The sequence below is a fragment of the Podarcis filfolensis genome, assembly GCF_964270895.1.
Source record: "Podarcis filfolensis genome assembly, chromosome: 3".
Classification (NCBI taxonomy): Eukaryota; Metazoa; Chordata; class Lepidosauria; order Squamata; family Lacertidae; genus Podarcis; species Podarcis filfolensis.
In genome coordinates this window covers 10,252,173-10,266,182 of record NC_139606.1, presented here as the reverse complement: position 1 = coordinate 10,266,182, position 14,010 = coordinate 10,252,173, and the positions used below count along the sequence as shown (strand labels likewise).

Below are 14,010 nucleotides of genomic sequence, written 5' to 3'. Positions count from 1 at the left end.
ACAGCACAAACTTGTGTGGACTACAGACAATTTCACCAGATTCATTGATTTTGAAAGGTGTTTTAGAAATATCACAATGACTTCGCCTGAAAAAGTTTTGACTAATTTTAATGGGTCTACTTTGAGCAACAGTTGAATACCACCCCAGTGTTCTCTGGCCAGCTTGCAATAAATAAATAGGGTATAGGTAAAGGGTAAAGGGACCCCTGACCATTAGGTCCAGTCGTGACCGACTCTGGGGTGGTGGCGCTCATCTCGCTTTATTGGCCAAGGGAGCCAGCGTACAGCTTCCGGGTCATGTGACCAGCATGACTAAGCCGCTTCTGGTGAACCAGAGCAGTGCATGGAAACACCGTTTACCTTCCCAACGGAGTGGTACCTATTTATCTACTTGCACTTTGACATGCTTTCGAACTGCTAGGTTGGCAGGAGCAGGGACCGAGCAACGGGAGCTCACCCCGTTGTGGGGATTTGAACCACCGACCTTCTGATTGGCACGTCCTAGGCTCAGTGGTTTAACCCACAGCGCCACCCGCATCCCTAATAAATTGGGGGGAGGATTCAGCAGATGAATCCCATCAACAGAAGCCCTGTGTGAGGAGGACTTCTGCTTTGAGATAATTTTGTCTGGCAAGCTGAAATATTTGCCCTGATAAAACGAACGCCTTAGAATGCTGTTGAATTCCTCCCATAATATATATGATACATATGGAGTTATATGTTCATGTGTGTATGTGAAAAGTATGTAAATCTAAGTGGCCTGAGCAAGAGACTCCATTCTCTCAAGTGAAAGGGGGCACTGTGTTTCAAATTCATTGGCACCCTGTACTGAAGTTCTCACCCTGGGCCAGCAGGGGGATACTGTGGATAGTTTTCACTCAGGTCCACATATGCAAATAAGGAGTTGAAAGTGACGTTCAGTGATTGGATAGTTACAGAAAGTTGTTACTGTTGCTTTGTAGTTGAGCTCTATATAAGCAGGTTGGCTGAACCCTTCAGTCCAGTTCTGGGCCTGTGAATAAACAAGAGCTGTTTGAAGAATCGCTGTGTCGTCTGATATGTTCACCCACAACTTAACACTGTGCAAGGCCAAAATTATGTGCCCCCACCTCTCGCCTTACATTCTGCTCAATCCACTAGATCCAAGGTTGCGATGCTCTATTGCGGCCACCCAAGGCTCAGTGCTGCCCAGTGCAACAGAACTGGTCACGCTGCCCAAAATCCACCTCTGTCTATAGGCAACTCTTTGTGCTCGGTGCTGGTGCCCACTGGTAGGGCGGGAGACCAATAGTGGGTGGAGCCAGAGCTAATTGACAGGCAAAGCCCCACCCCCTTGAAATGGGAGCAAATCAGAAGACAGGCGGGTTGGGGCTAGCTGAGGTCAGAGTGAGGTTGGGAAGGGCAGTGCCCCATTTGCCCCAATGGACCAGCCTCCACTCTTCCTGCTTATAGACCTGCTCCACCACCATTGCTCGGGTAGCTCAATTGGTAGAGCACAATACTTTTAATCTCAGGGCTGTGGATTCCAGCCCTGAATTGGGCAAAAAGATTCCCTCTGAAATATACTCGGAGTTGAGAGTGGATTTATGCTCTTTATTCAGCTCATAGTGGTGAGGAGGAATGGAATTTCCCCCACGATATCTGCTTTATATACATTATTTATACAATGCGCTGCACGTGATTGGCTAATTCTGGGATTCTCCTGTAGGCCAATCAGGTTGTAGATTCACTTCCACCTGGAGCTGGATTGGGTGGCTCCTGCGGACCAATCATACTGCTGCATTGTTCTAGGACCAATCAGACTGCTGCATTTTGGATCCTATTGTTCTAGGACCAATCAGACTGCTGCATTCTGAATCCTATTCAACTTAGTACATAACACCCTCATTGCAGAGTGTTGGATTATTTTGACCCTTCTGGTTCTTTCCATCTCCATGATTCTATGAAACCTTGAAAATGGGGTACTGTAGTTCTAGTCCTGAAAGGAAGGGTTGGATCAATGAGGGTGTTTTCTCCCAATGCTTTTATGCTGATGATATGCAGTGTTTTCCAATGGGGAATATGTTACCAATCTGATGGCAGCGTGGCAACAAAGTGCTTTAGATTATTTTACTTGCTGGCGTAGCCTGTAATGGTATTAAAGAAGCATCTCCAGGTAAACCATGAATAATGAATTATACGTTGGAAATCCTTATCAATAAATAATTATTACAGTAACAGTAATATGCTCCAGACATCTGTACTGGCAGGCTATATGGCATGGTTCAGCTGAATAAACTGAGGGAGGGGACATGGCCTATCGACAGAACACATCCTTTGTTTACTAAAGGTCCCTGGGAGCTCGGGTGACGGGATCAGGAAAAGCGGCGCAGGATCCTGTTGTTTCCTTTCTTCACAGTTTGGGGCTGCCTGGAGCAGCTCGGTGGTTGCTGCACTCTTTGAAATGATTTGCGTAAGAAGCATTTTGAAAATGCCACTGGCTCTTGGGTATAGCTGTCAACTTTCGGATTTGAAAATAAGGGATCAGCAGCCTCGAAAATAAGGGACCAGAAACCTCACCTGTCCCAGGGACAGTCTACGGGATATCTAACAATCCGGGATAGCAGCGGGAAGCAGCGGGAAACGGCACTGAAATAAGGGAATTTCCTGCAAAAAAAGGGAAGGTTGACAGCTATGCTCTTGGGTAAATGAGTAGAGAAAAAAAATGGCTCCCCCTTCGTACTTATGAGGGCAGCCATCTTATTTTCCCATACAGTGTCCCTGTAAAGCAAATGAGGTAAAAAAGGATGGCTGCCTCCATAATCCTTTCCTCATATAGGCTATTGAGCTCTGAGACTTCAGGTTGCTTTTTCGAAAGAGATAGAAACATATATTCTGACCTTTTGGTTCTGCGTCGTGTCCAATGCCGTGTTTGTTATACTCTCGGCTGTTGTGAAGGGCTGATGAAGGCTTTGAACCAGCCACAGGTGTTACAGACTAGAAGCCTTTTAGTTCTACTTAACCACTCGGAAGGGTTCCTGCGCCATAGTAACAGTGTGGAATGTTTTCGATATTGTAAGTTTGGATGGATTAGGGCTGCGCTAAACCTGTTCCCTCAGAGGCTAGAGAGAGTTGAAAGCGTCGCCAGACAGCCGTGGTCACTACAGCTCACTGATTTTGGGGGACTGGAAAGCCCTGCTATAACATCCCATAATATAAGGCACCACTGGGACAGATGGCCCCATGAAAGGGGTGAATATGTGTTGGTTGCAAGGGTAAAAAAATAGATATAAAAGGAGAATTCCTGGATGCCAAGATCCAAGTTAGGGTCAACGATTCTTTGGTGAGAGAACCTCAGCAAATATTTTGAATCACAAAACATGCAGCAAGGCAAAGTGTGGAAATACAGGCTGTTAGACCTTTAACATATGCCCTTCTAAGCTTGTTCCAAAGTTTCCCTTTTCTGCTAGTACAGTGGGAGCTTGGTTTCCGAACTTAATCCGTTCCGGAAGTCCGTTCTTAAACTGAGCCTCTCTTTCCCTAATGAGGCCTCCCGCCGCCGGTGCCCTTCCACTGTTCGGATTCTGTTCTTAGACCAAGGTAAAGTTCTCAAACCGGGACACTATTTCTGGGTTTGCAGAGTTTGTAAACCGAATTGTTCTTAAACCGGACTGTTCTTAAACCGAGGTACCACTGTATAGAAAAAGACTACATGTTTGGTAAATTAAAAATGGTTTGCTTACAAACTCTCTAAAGGTCGGATTCCTGTGCGTTTCCATAAAACATTGAGAAAATGTTGCATAGTCAGTAAAACTTGTCTTAGTTACAGTGATGAAAGTTCCTGAATTACTGGTGTAGGAACTAAAGAAAGGCTTGTTAGAGCCATGTGGTTTGAGCTTGGAGCAATCATCTCAAACTTCTTTATAGCCTGAGCATCTCAGGTAGACTGGAAGAGAACAAGAGGCCTGATATTCAGTTCCTCCCAAGGTGAGGTAAGCTTGACAGGACACCTTACTCCTATGGTATTAACCCCTTCATGCATTAATTAGACTTAAACGTGTTGTTTATCCCACATGTAGGGAAATCTGAGAGATTTAAAAAATTCAAAAGAAATAGACAATGATCTCGTAAGTCCACTCCCAATATGGCACCAAACTACCCATTCTGAAACAAAGGTTGGCAAAGTATTATAGCTATGTTGATTTGAGTGTTAGATTACCCAACCATAGCTTTAATTGGCAGGGTGCACATTTTAATTGGCAGTGGCAAAATTTATTTATTTATTTAGAAAATTTATAAACCAACTGCTCAAAAATAAAATAAAATGCTGTATAGTCTCCAAGCTGAATTATAAACATGACTAAAATACACAAAAGAAATTAAAAGCAAATATGTACAAAGCTGTCAATAAAAACAAAATTAAAGCATTCGAAACAAATGCATCTAAGAGGATTGCTGAAAGAGAAAATTCTAAGCAGGAATCTTAGGCAGCATAGGAAGGCATCTGTCTAATTAGTGAAGACCCTACTGGTTTAGGGATTTCCCTCCCGGTGATGGCGTTTTACTTAAAAAAAGAAAAGGATAAAAAATGGGAAGGAGACATGGAGTAGGGTTGTAATGGAAAGGAAGATTGGGGAAGATTAGGAGCTCTGCCTTTCAGAAGCGGAAGTGTTTTCTGCTAGTGTACAGCCACCATTAATACAACCTAATTGTTATTACTATTGAATTGGATGGATCCAGGCATTGTCATATATGGAGCAGAAGACCCATTGAAATCAATGGGAGGCATGCTTTCAGCGGATCTATTCTGACTGTAGCTGCAAAGTATTCCCATCTATAAGCTAATATACAGTTCAGCGACTATTCCTACTAATGATAGTGTTGTTGTTGTTGTTTAGTCGTTTAGTTGTGTCTGACTCTTCGTGACCCCGTGGACCAGAGCACGCCAGGCACTCCTGCCTTCCACTGCCTCCCGCAGTTTGGTCAAACTCATGCTGGTAGCTTTGAGAACACGGTCCAACCATCTCGTCCTCTGTCGTCCCCTTCTCCTTGTGCCCTCCATCTTTCCCAACATCAGGGCCTTTTCCAGGGAGTCTTCTCTTCTCATGAGGTGGCCAAAGTTTTGGAGTCTCAGCTTCACGATCTGTCCTTCCAGTGAGCACTCAGGGCTGATTTCCTTCAGAATGGAGAGGTTTGATCTTCTTGCAGTCCATGGGACTCTCAAGAGTCTCCTCCAGCACCATAATTCAAAAACTAATGATAGTATTGCTAGGATATTAGTTAAAATGAAAGCAATAACGAATACATCAATAAATTGCATAAGCCACGAGCATTCAGATTGTATTCAGGTGAATATTCACATGCATTCCTAAAAAGTAAGTTAATTATTGTAGGCATGTATGTAAAATGTATTGTGTTAATCCAGATAGGATATGGCTGTACATCACTTTTGTTTCGGTGTGAATTGAGAAGTTAAGGCGCTGTGATTGTTTTCTGTTCACTATATTGCAACTTGAGGTTCCATCAGCTATATATAATAGCATTGGCCAACGCTCACTGTGCCTGTATCCGGATACAGCTGGGATTGCTGTCTCCACAGTCCTGAAATCTTGCATCTTAAATCACTGGTGCAATCAAGGAGATAACAGGATATGGAATTCCATTAGTTCCAATAACTGTCCTGTCAGTTGTCATAAAGGAAAATTTAATTATGTGGTCTAGGACTCTTTAAAAAATGAAACAGCTGGTAAAACAGATATAGCTGCTAAATGGGAAAGCAAGGATAAGCCAGCTTTCTGTGACAGATATAAAAGAAAATAGCAGATTGCATCAGTGAGCTAGTTAACAAATTTCATTAGGTGTTATGCTTGAATTTGTGCTTTGCTGCATAAGATACAGAACTGTCTTTGGGTGGCCTTAATCGCCGGGTGCAACGTTGTAAAGTATTGTGTGCTACAGAGCACAATTTGGTATTGATCCTCTGTAAAGTAAATTATGATTAATGTAGTACCGGTTTATTACCCTGTGGTCATGACCTTACTTCGATTGGCTAGACTTCCTTCTAGGTGAGATCAGAATAATAAACAGCCTCACTGCAATCAATAGATTGATAAACCCGATATTCTACATGTTGGTGCGATGGCTTGCCCTGACGCCCGGTATAGTTTGACGTGTTGAGGTGTAAGATGTGAACTGGAGCAGTTGAAGGAGTGGAGGAAAGCACTCTAACTGCATTAGGGGGACCAGAAGGAAAGGAAGTCTAGGTTCCTGTCTTTTCCCTAATTTTGTCAGCAGAGGGAATTTTGAACAGTGCACCATCCCCCTATCTGCTGTGTCTGTTCAAATGACCTCATCTAAAGGAAAAGGAGCCCTTGCCTTCAGTGGCGTAGTGTGCATTGCCGGTGCCCAGGGCAAGGCATGAATTGCTCCCCCTAACCTCATTGTTTTCCCAGTAGTGAGGTATGGAAGTGAGAGCTGGACCATAAAGAAGGCTGATCGCCGAAGAATTGGTGCTTTTGAATTATGGTGCTGGAGGAGACTCTTGAGAGTCCCGTGGACTGCAAGAAGATCAAACCTATCCATTCTTAAAGAAATCAGCCCTGAGTGCTCACTGGAAGGACAGATCGTGAAGCTGAGGCTCCAAGACTTTGGCCACCTCATGAGAAGAGAAAACTCCCTGTAAAAGACCCTGATGTTGGGAAAGATGGAGGGCACAAGGAGAAGGGGACGACAGAGGACGAGATGGCTGGACAGTGTTGTCGAAGCTACCAGCATGAGTTTGACCAAATTGCGGGAGGCAGTGGAAGACAGAAGTGCCTGGCGTGCTCTGGTCCATGGGGTCACGAAGAGTCGGACACGACTAAACAACTAAACAACAACAACCTCATTGTGGGCATTGCATGGGAGGCAACATGCAGACTTCGCTCACTGTGACCCTGTTCCTCATGGAGGTTGCCTGGCAGTCACTGTGGTTGCCCTCTTAGCGCTGCAAACTCCCTGTGGCAGCAGAGATGGCACTCCTTGGCAGCGTCCCAGCAGCGCTGGAGCCACAGCTCCAGCAGGAGAACAGGCCGAGGTTCCAAGTGCAGCCCTTTCCTGGTCGCCTCTCCTTGGCTGGGAGGGATGCCTTGGGGAAGGACTGGCATGGGCTGGGGAAAGTCTGGGCTGCAGCCGGCGGGAGTTCCGTCCAGGGCGGGCATCCCTTTGCTGGCTGTGAGAAGAAGGAGGCGCTGCCACAGCCCTGAAAGCCCACCCCGGGCACAGCTCAACTGACTCCAGAAGGCGGCAGCCACACGGTCTCAGCAGGTGGGCCCTCGAAAACGGGATGTCCTGGGCAGATGATGGGTATGTGCCATGGACCCCTGGGTGGGTTACGTGGACTCCCTGGGGGTCTGCAGACAACCAATCAGGAACCACTGGGAATCTCTAGAAGGTTGCTCAGATGGAAATGTGGCCCTTGCGTTTCCTATGTTCTCTAGAGGGGCACTTCTTACTTCACATTTACAGAATCATAGAATTGTAGAGTTGGAAGGGACCCCGAGGGTTATCTAGTCCAACCATAGCTGTCAACTTACAGATTTGAAAATAAGGGACCAGCAGCCTCAAAAATAAGGGATCAGCAGCCAAAATAAGGGATTTTCAGAGCACAGGTATGATCAACCTCTGAGCCCCTCCGAGCCAAAGGCAGAAAGCCCAGCCAGCAGCCAAACGAAGCCTCAAGTGGTGGTTCCCACAGCGCAGCAACCCGGCAAAGGGGATGCAGCAAGGAAAACCACCGTCACCTCTCCGCTGGGAAGCGCTGAGCAAAGGCGAGTCCCCAGGCAACGCGGCCGATTTGACCGGCACAAGGCATGCAAGCTCCACCCCCCAGTCGTTCTTAGACTCCTTATTGGGTGAGCAACGCAGCCAAGCAACACAGCTGGAGCCTCCCTCTTCCCTGGCTGGCAGGGAGGGAGGGAGGGAGAGGAGCTGCTTCCTTTGAAATCCGGGAAATTTAAGGGACATCATCAATAAGGGACAGCAGTGGGAAACAGCACTGGGATAAGGGAGTTTCCCACTAAATAAGGGACGGTTGACAGCTATGAGTCCAACCCCCTGCATTGCAGGAATCTCAGCTAAAGCATCCATGGCAGGTGGGCCTCCAACCTCTGCTTGCCAACTTCCAAGGAAGGAGAGTTCACAACCTCCTTAGGGAGTCCGTTCTACTGTGGAACAGCTCTTACTCTCAGAAAGTTTTTCCTGATGTTTAGTCAGAATCTCCTTTCTTGTAACTTGAAGCCATTGGTTCGAGTCCTACAGAGAATCACCACCTTTTGTGGTTTTCAGTACAAGAATCCAAACTCCTTCTGCACTGTGTACCTGTGTTGCCGTGTAATTGCACAGGGATGTCGCCAAATGAAAGCAATTAAACGCGGCACCTGACTCCGAGCATCAGTAACTACCTCTGTGCATGCCCCGCACCCAAGTCTGTAGCATCAAAACTGGCTGGATGTATTTTCCCCCCTGTCCTTTGTGAAAACAGGATAACATAAATATCGCCTAAAATAGATGGTAGCCTGTTGGGATAAAAGCGATTAGTCTAATGCACACTTAGGGGACGCAGTGTCCGGAGGGAGCGAAAAAAGCTGAGAATAATGGGAACCTTTGCCACCTGTTTCCATTCACAGTTGCTTGTTTAGGCTCAGTTCAAGGTAACTGGCATTTAAAAATTAACCAAGCAAAGGAAGGATTTCCCTCTTCGTCTGCTCTGCTGTTTTATTCTGATAGTAAGAAGTTAAAAAAACAAAAACAAAGCAAAAAAGGCTGAGAATTTTCCAAACCCAGACTTTGCTCTGGGATAGTTTTTTATTGCATTATTATTATTTTATTAAAAAATAAATATTCTGTGCTTCCAACACGCTAGCCATCAGTAATGTTAGACGGCACGGGTGTAAAACTAGTGTGGTTATTATGCGCAAATAGAAAGGCTCCTTAATCAGACTGTTAGTTCATCTAGTTCAATATTGCCTACAGTGCGACTCCCCAAGTCTCAGGCTGTGTTTGCACCATCCGCACATTTAGAGCACATGATGTCTCCCAAAGAGACCTGGGAACTGTAGTTTGTCACAGATCCAGGGAACTGAAGCTGGAAAACCCCCTCCTGTAAGCCTGGAGAGCGTAGACAATTCACTATCCTGGATTCCCATGCCCCACAAATAACCCAGAGATGCATTTTAAATAAAAGCACACATTCTACTCATGTAAAAACACCAGGCAGGCCCCACAAATAACCCAGAGATGCATTGTAAATAAAAGCACACATTCTACTCATGTAAAAACACCAGGCAGGCCCCACAAATAACCCAGAGATGCATTGTAAATAAAAACACACGTTCTGCTCATGTAAAAACACGCTGATTGTCCGCAGGTCAGATTTAGAAGGTGATTGGGCTGGATCCGGCCCCCGTGCCTTAGTTTGTCTACCCATGTTCTAGACCAGCGGTTCTCAACCTGTGGGTCCCCAGATGTTGTCGGACTACAACTCCAATCATCCCTCAACTCCCATCATCCCTGAGCTCTGGCCTTGCTAGCTAGGGGCGATGGGAGTTGTAGTTCAACAACATCTGGGGACCCACAGGTTGAGAAAGGCTGTTCTAGACAAACACGTTTTTCTCCCTGGAGTCTATCTGCCTCACAAAGGCAGAAACACGGCCGATGAACTAAAGAACCAAATCTTAAAAGCACAGATGCATTTTAAATAAAAGGACACATTCTACTCATGTAAAAATATGCTGATTCCAGGCCGGATTTAGAAGGCGACTGGGCCTTAGTTTGCCTACCCCTATCCTATTAAAACTGAGGCAGCCTTCCAAGATGTCATTTAAAAAGTTATTATTATTATTTACCCAGTTCACTTTTATTCTGTTTTTTTTCAGCTTTGAATGGCATCAGTAAATTAATTTTTTTAAATAAAAAATGTGACTTGCAATCCCCTGTGATTCAGTTCATTTGGAATCAGAGAGCCTAAGAGTCCAATCCTATGGTCTGCAGTGCATGACCAAAATGGATAGGATGGAGCGTTGTGAGCTGTGGCTTTGCACCAGGACAAGAATGACTTGTGCTGTACTCCTTCCACTCATATACGTTTCAGCCATTTGCAACCCACCAGAGGCTAAAGGTTTGTTTAGCTTGGCCTGCCTCGCTCCATCACTTTAAAGACTTGGGTGAGAGCCTGGCCGCACTTTGCCAGGAGAAGTTGGCAGGGGCAGAGAGCTAGTAACTTAAGTCTCCCTTGCCCAGTCTTGCCACTGCTGTTCAGCTTGCCAGGGTTTGTGCTTAGACTCAGTTCTTGCATGGCCACTGCTGACATCAAAAAGGACACCTGTTTGGTGGCCAGATTCTCTGTAGGGCAGCAGTATTGTGGGCTAACTGGATTGCACGATTGATTTCTCCCATCAATATCACTATGCAAGCTAGGCGACTCATGCAAAAGCTGTGAGTGCAAATCCAGGGGCGAAACTAGACTTTATTTCACCGGGTCAAAGACCCAGCTTAGCTCCCACCCAATGCATTTGCATACATATACACGCTGGGAGCCTCAATGGCACCCCTCTGGAAGCTTCAACTGGGGGGGGGGGGAAACCTGGCTAGCCCCCCCCCCCGGTAGCTACAGCAATCTGCAAATCCTACCATGGTGACCTTTGTCCAGCGGGTGATGGTCGACCCATTGTCTGGAGGCGGTTGGAGGATGGATGGCGGCTAACAGAGTGAGGTTGAATCCTGACAAGACAGAAGTACTGTTTTGGGGGGACAGGAGGCAGGCAGGTGTGGAAGACTTCCTGGTCCTGAATGGGGTAACTGTGCCCCTGAAGGACCAGGTGCGCAGCCTGGGAGTAATTTTGGGCTCACAGCTGTCCATGGAGGCACAGGTCAATTCTGTGTCCAGGACAGCTGTTTATCAGCTCCATCTGGTACGCAGGCTGAGACCCTACCTGCCCGTGGACTCTCTCGCCAGAGTGGTGCATGCTCTGGTTATCTCTCGCTTGGACTACTGCAACGCGCTCTGTGTGGGGCTACCTTTGAAGGTGACCCGGAAACTACAATTAATCCAGAATGCGGCAGCTAGACTGGTGACTGGGAGTGGCCGCCAAGACCATATAACACCGGTCTTGAAAGACCTACACTGGCTCCCAGTACGTTTCCGAGCACAATTCAAAGTGTTGGTGCGGACCTTTAAAGCCCTAAACGGCCTCGGTCCAGTATACCTGAAGGAGTGTCTCCACCTCCATCGTTCTGCCCAGACACTGAGGTCCAGCGCCGAGGGCCTTCTGGCGGTTCCCTCGCTGCGAGAAGCCAAGTTACAGGGAACCAGGCAGAGGGCCTTCTCGGTAGTAGCGCCCGCCCTGTGAAACGCCCTCCCACCAATTGTCAAAGAGAAAAATAACTACCAAACTTTTAAAGGTAAAGGTAAAGGTACCCCTGCCCGTACGGGCCAGTTGTGTCCGACTCTAGGGTTGTGCGCCCATCTCACTTAAGAGGCCGGGGGCCAGCGCTGTCCGGAGACACTTCGGGGTCACGTGGCCAGCGTGATGAAGCTGCTCTGGCGAGCCTGCACCAGCGCAGCACACGGAAACGCCGTTTACCTTCCCGCTATAAAGCGGTACCTATTTATCTACTTGCACTTAAGGGTGCTTTCAAACTGCTAGGTGGGCAGGAGCTGGGACCGAAAGACGGGAGCTCACCCCGCCGCGGGGATTCGAACCGCCGACCATGCAATCGGCAAGCCCTAGGCACTGAGGTTTTACCCAGAGTGCCACCCGCGTCCCACCAAACTTTTAGAAGACATCTAAAGGCAGCCCTGTTTAGGGAAGCTTTTAATGTTTAATAGGTTATTGTATTTTAGTGTTTTGTTGGAAGCCGCCCAGAGTGGCTGGGGGGACCCAGCCAGATGGGTGGGGTATAAATATTAAATTATTATTATTATTATTGAGTGAGTCAGGATCTGCCTCTTGATGCTTTATTGTTATGATATTTGTAGAAGAGTTTGTGTGTCCTATTAGCAAAGGACCTGCATATATATTGAATTTTATTTTTTCAAATAAATTTTTGGAAAGGAGGGGGGAAAAACAACAACACCCGTCGGTTTTCATTTCTTTCCAGGAGTCTGATTTCCCCAGCATGCAGCAGAATCTAGTCTGTGCCAAGAATCTGAGCAACACCGAGGCCAGGTAGCGGGTTTTCACTTCTGAAGAAATCTGTGCCAGGCTGAAACAGGGTCTATGCTGGCTTTAACTCCCTGAGCTAACTGCATCAGCTCCACAGCCAGTCAGCCACATTGAGGATCAAAGTGAAGGTCCAGACCAAGCATTAATTTTTATTTTTATTTTTAAAATATTAGTTGCTTAGTTTTGCATATCGTTGTTTGTTTACAAAGATTGTTGGCGGGATTTATTCTGAAGAAATAAATGGAAAAGAACTGCAATCTTGAAATATACTCGGAGTCGAGAGTGGATTTCATGCTCTTTATTCAGCTCATAGTGGTGAGGAGGAAGTTCCTCCAGAATGTCTGCTTTATATACATTATTTACACAATGGGCCGCGCGTGATTGGCTAAATCCGGGATTCTCCTGCAGGCCAATCAGGTTGTGGATTCACTTCCACCTGGAGCTGGATTGGGTGGCTCCTGTGGACCAATCAGACTGCTGCATTCTGAACCCTATTGTTCTAGGACCAATCAGACTGCTGCATTTTGGATCCTATTCAACTCAGTACATAACAAATCTCCTAACAAATCGCAAGCTTTCTCAGGAGTTGTGCGGGAACATTTGCAGCCAGAGGCAACTGGGCAACTCTCCAGGGACCGCATACCAGTGTGGGTGGGGCCAGAGCTAAAAGTGGGCGGAGCAAGAGATGTTGGCTCCTGGGCTTGAGGTTCCCCACTCCTTTATTAGATAACGACAGACCTCTTCCTGTGCCGTGTATCACAGAGAAGATGCTCAGCGACAGCAGCTGTGAATGATCGCTTGGTACATGGTGGTATGTAGTAAAATTCAACCCAAGGTGGTGCAAATATTTCAGTGAGACATGACTTTGTTTCACTTTGCTAGGCTTGGCATGAGACTGTGGCTTCACCACAAAAAAATGTACGCCTCTTAATATTTTAGCAAGGAGTAACTAGCTTCTTTTGAATGTGTGAAAGACGTGCTTTTCTCCAGGAAATCTTTTTATGCCATTATACCCTAATGTTTGGGGACGCGGGTGGCGCTGTGGGTTAAACCACAGAGCCTAGGACTTTCCGATCAAAAGGTCGGCAGTTCGAATCCCCGCGACGGAGTGAGCTCCCGTTGCTCGGTCCCTGCTCCTGCCAACCTAGCAGTTCAAAGGTATGTCAAAGTGCAAGTAGATAAATAGCTACCACTCCGGCAGGAAGGTAAACGGCATTTCCGTGCACTGTTCTGGTTCATTAGAAGTGGGTTAGTCATGCTGGCCACATGACCCGGAAGCTGTACGCCGGCTCCCTTGGCCAATAAAGCGAGATGAGTGCCGTAACCCCAGAGTCAGTCACAACTGGACCTAATGGTCAGGGGCCCCTTAACCATTTACCCTAGTGTTTAGGGTGCCATAGGACTCTTTGTTGTTTGTGGCTGAGTAGCCAGTCTGTTGATGGCCCCACACTATAAAGCTGATTCTAGTCTCAGCTTAGTTGGCTGTAACCAAAATGCACACAGTTCCTTCATATGAAGAAACCTTGACCTTGACATCATCTGTGTCAAGCCCAGTAAAATATAATAAAAGGTGAAAATAAGGGGAGACAAGATTTCCCAGCCATTCTAGTCTTTACTTGCTGTTTTTGGATATATATGAGTGTTTATATAATCGACTCATCTATCTATCTATCTATCTATCTATGTATTCATCTACCTATCTCTGTTTTATCCTATTTTCCAACTTCTAATCACCCCCTGAACAGCTATATAGCTAGAAAATGCCTCTTTAGTTATATGGAACAATCCTTTAAGACTGTTGTATAGGCCTTTTAAAGATAAATGCACT

At 46.4% G+C, this 14,010-nt stretch overlaps 1 protein-coding gene and 1 long non-coding RNA gene across 4 annotated transcripts in view; both read left to right on the top strand.

The window, feature by feature from the left end:
• The window catches only part of FGF18 (fibroblast growth factor 18), a 145,698-nt gene that overhangs the window by 31,489 nt on the left and 100,199 nt on the right, over positions 1–14,010 (top strand). The window lies entirely within an intron of this gene.
• On the top strand, positions 2,400–12,449 carry LOC310759534. Its single transcript, XR_014546386.1, has 2 exons — positions 2,400–3,322; positions 12,118–12,449. It is a non-coding gene; the product is annotated as an uncharacterized lncRNA (long non-coding RNA).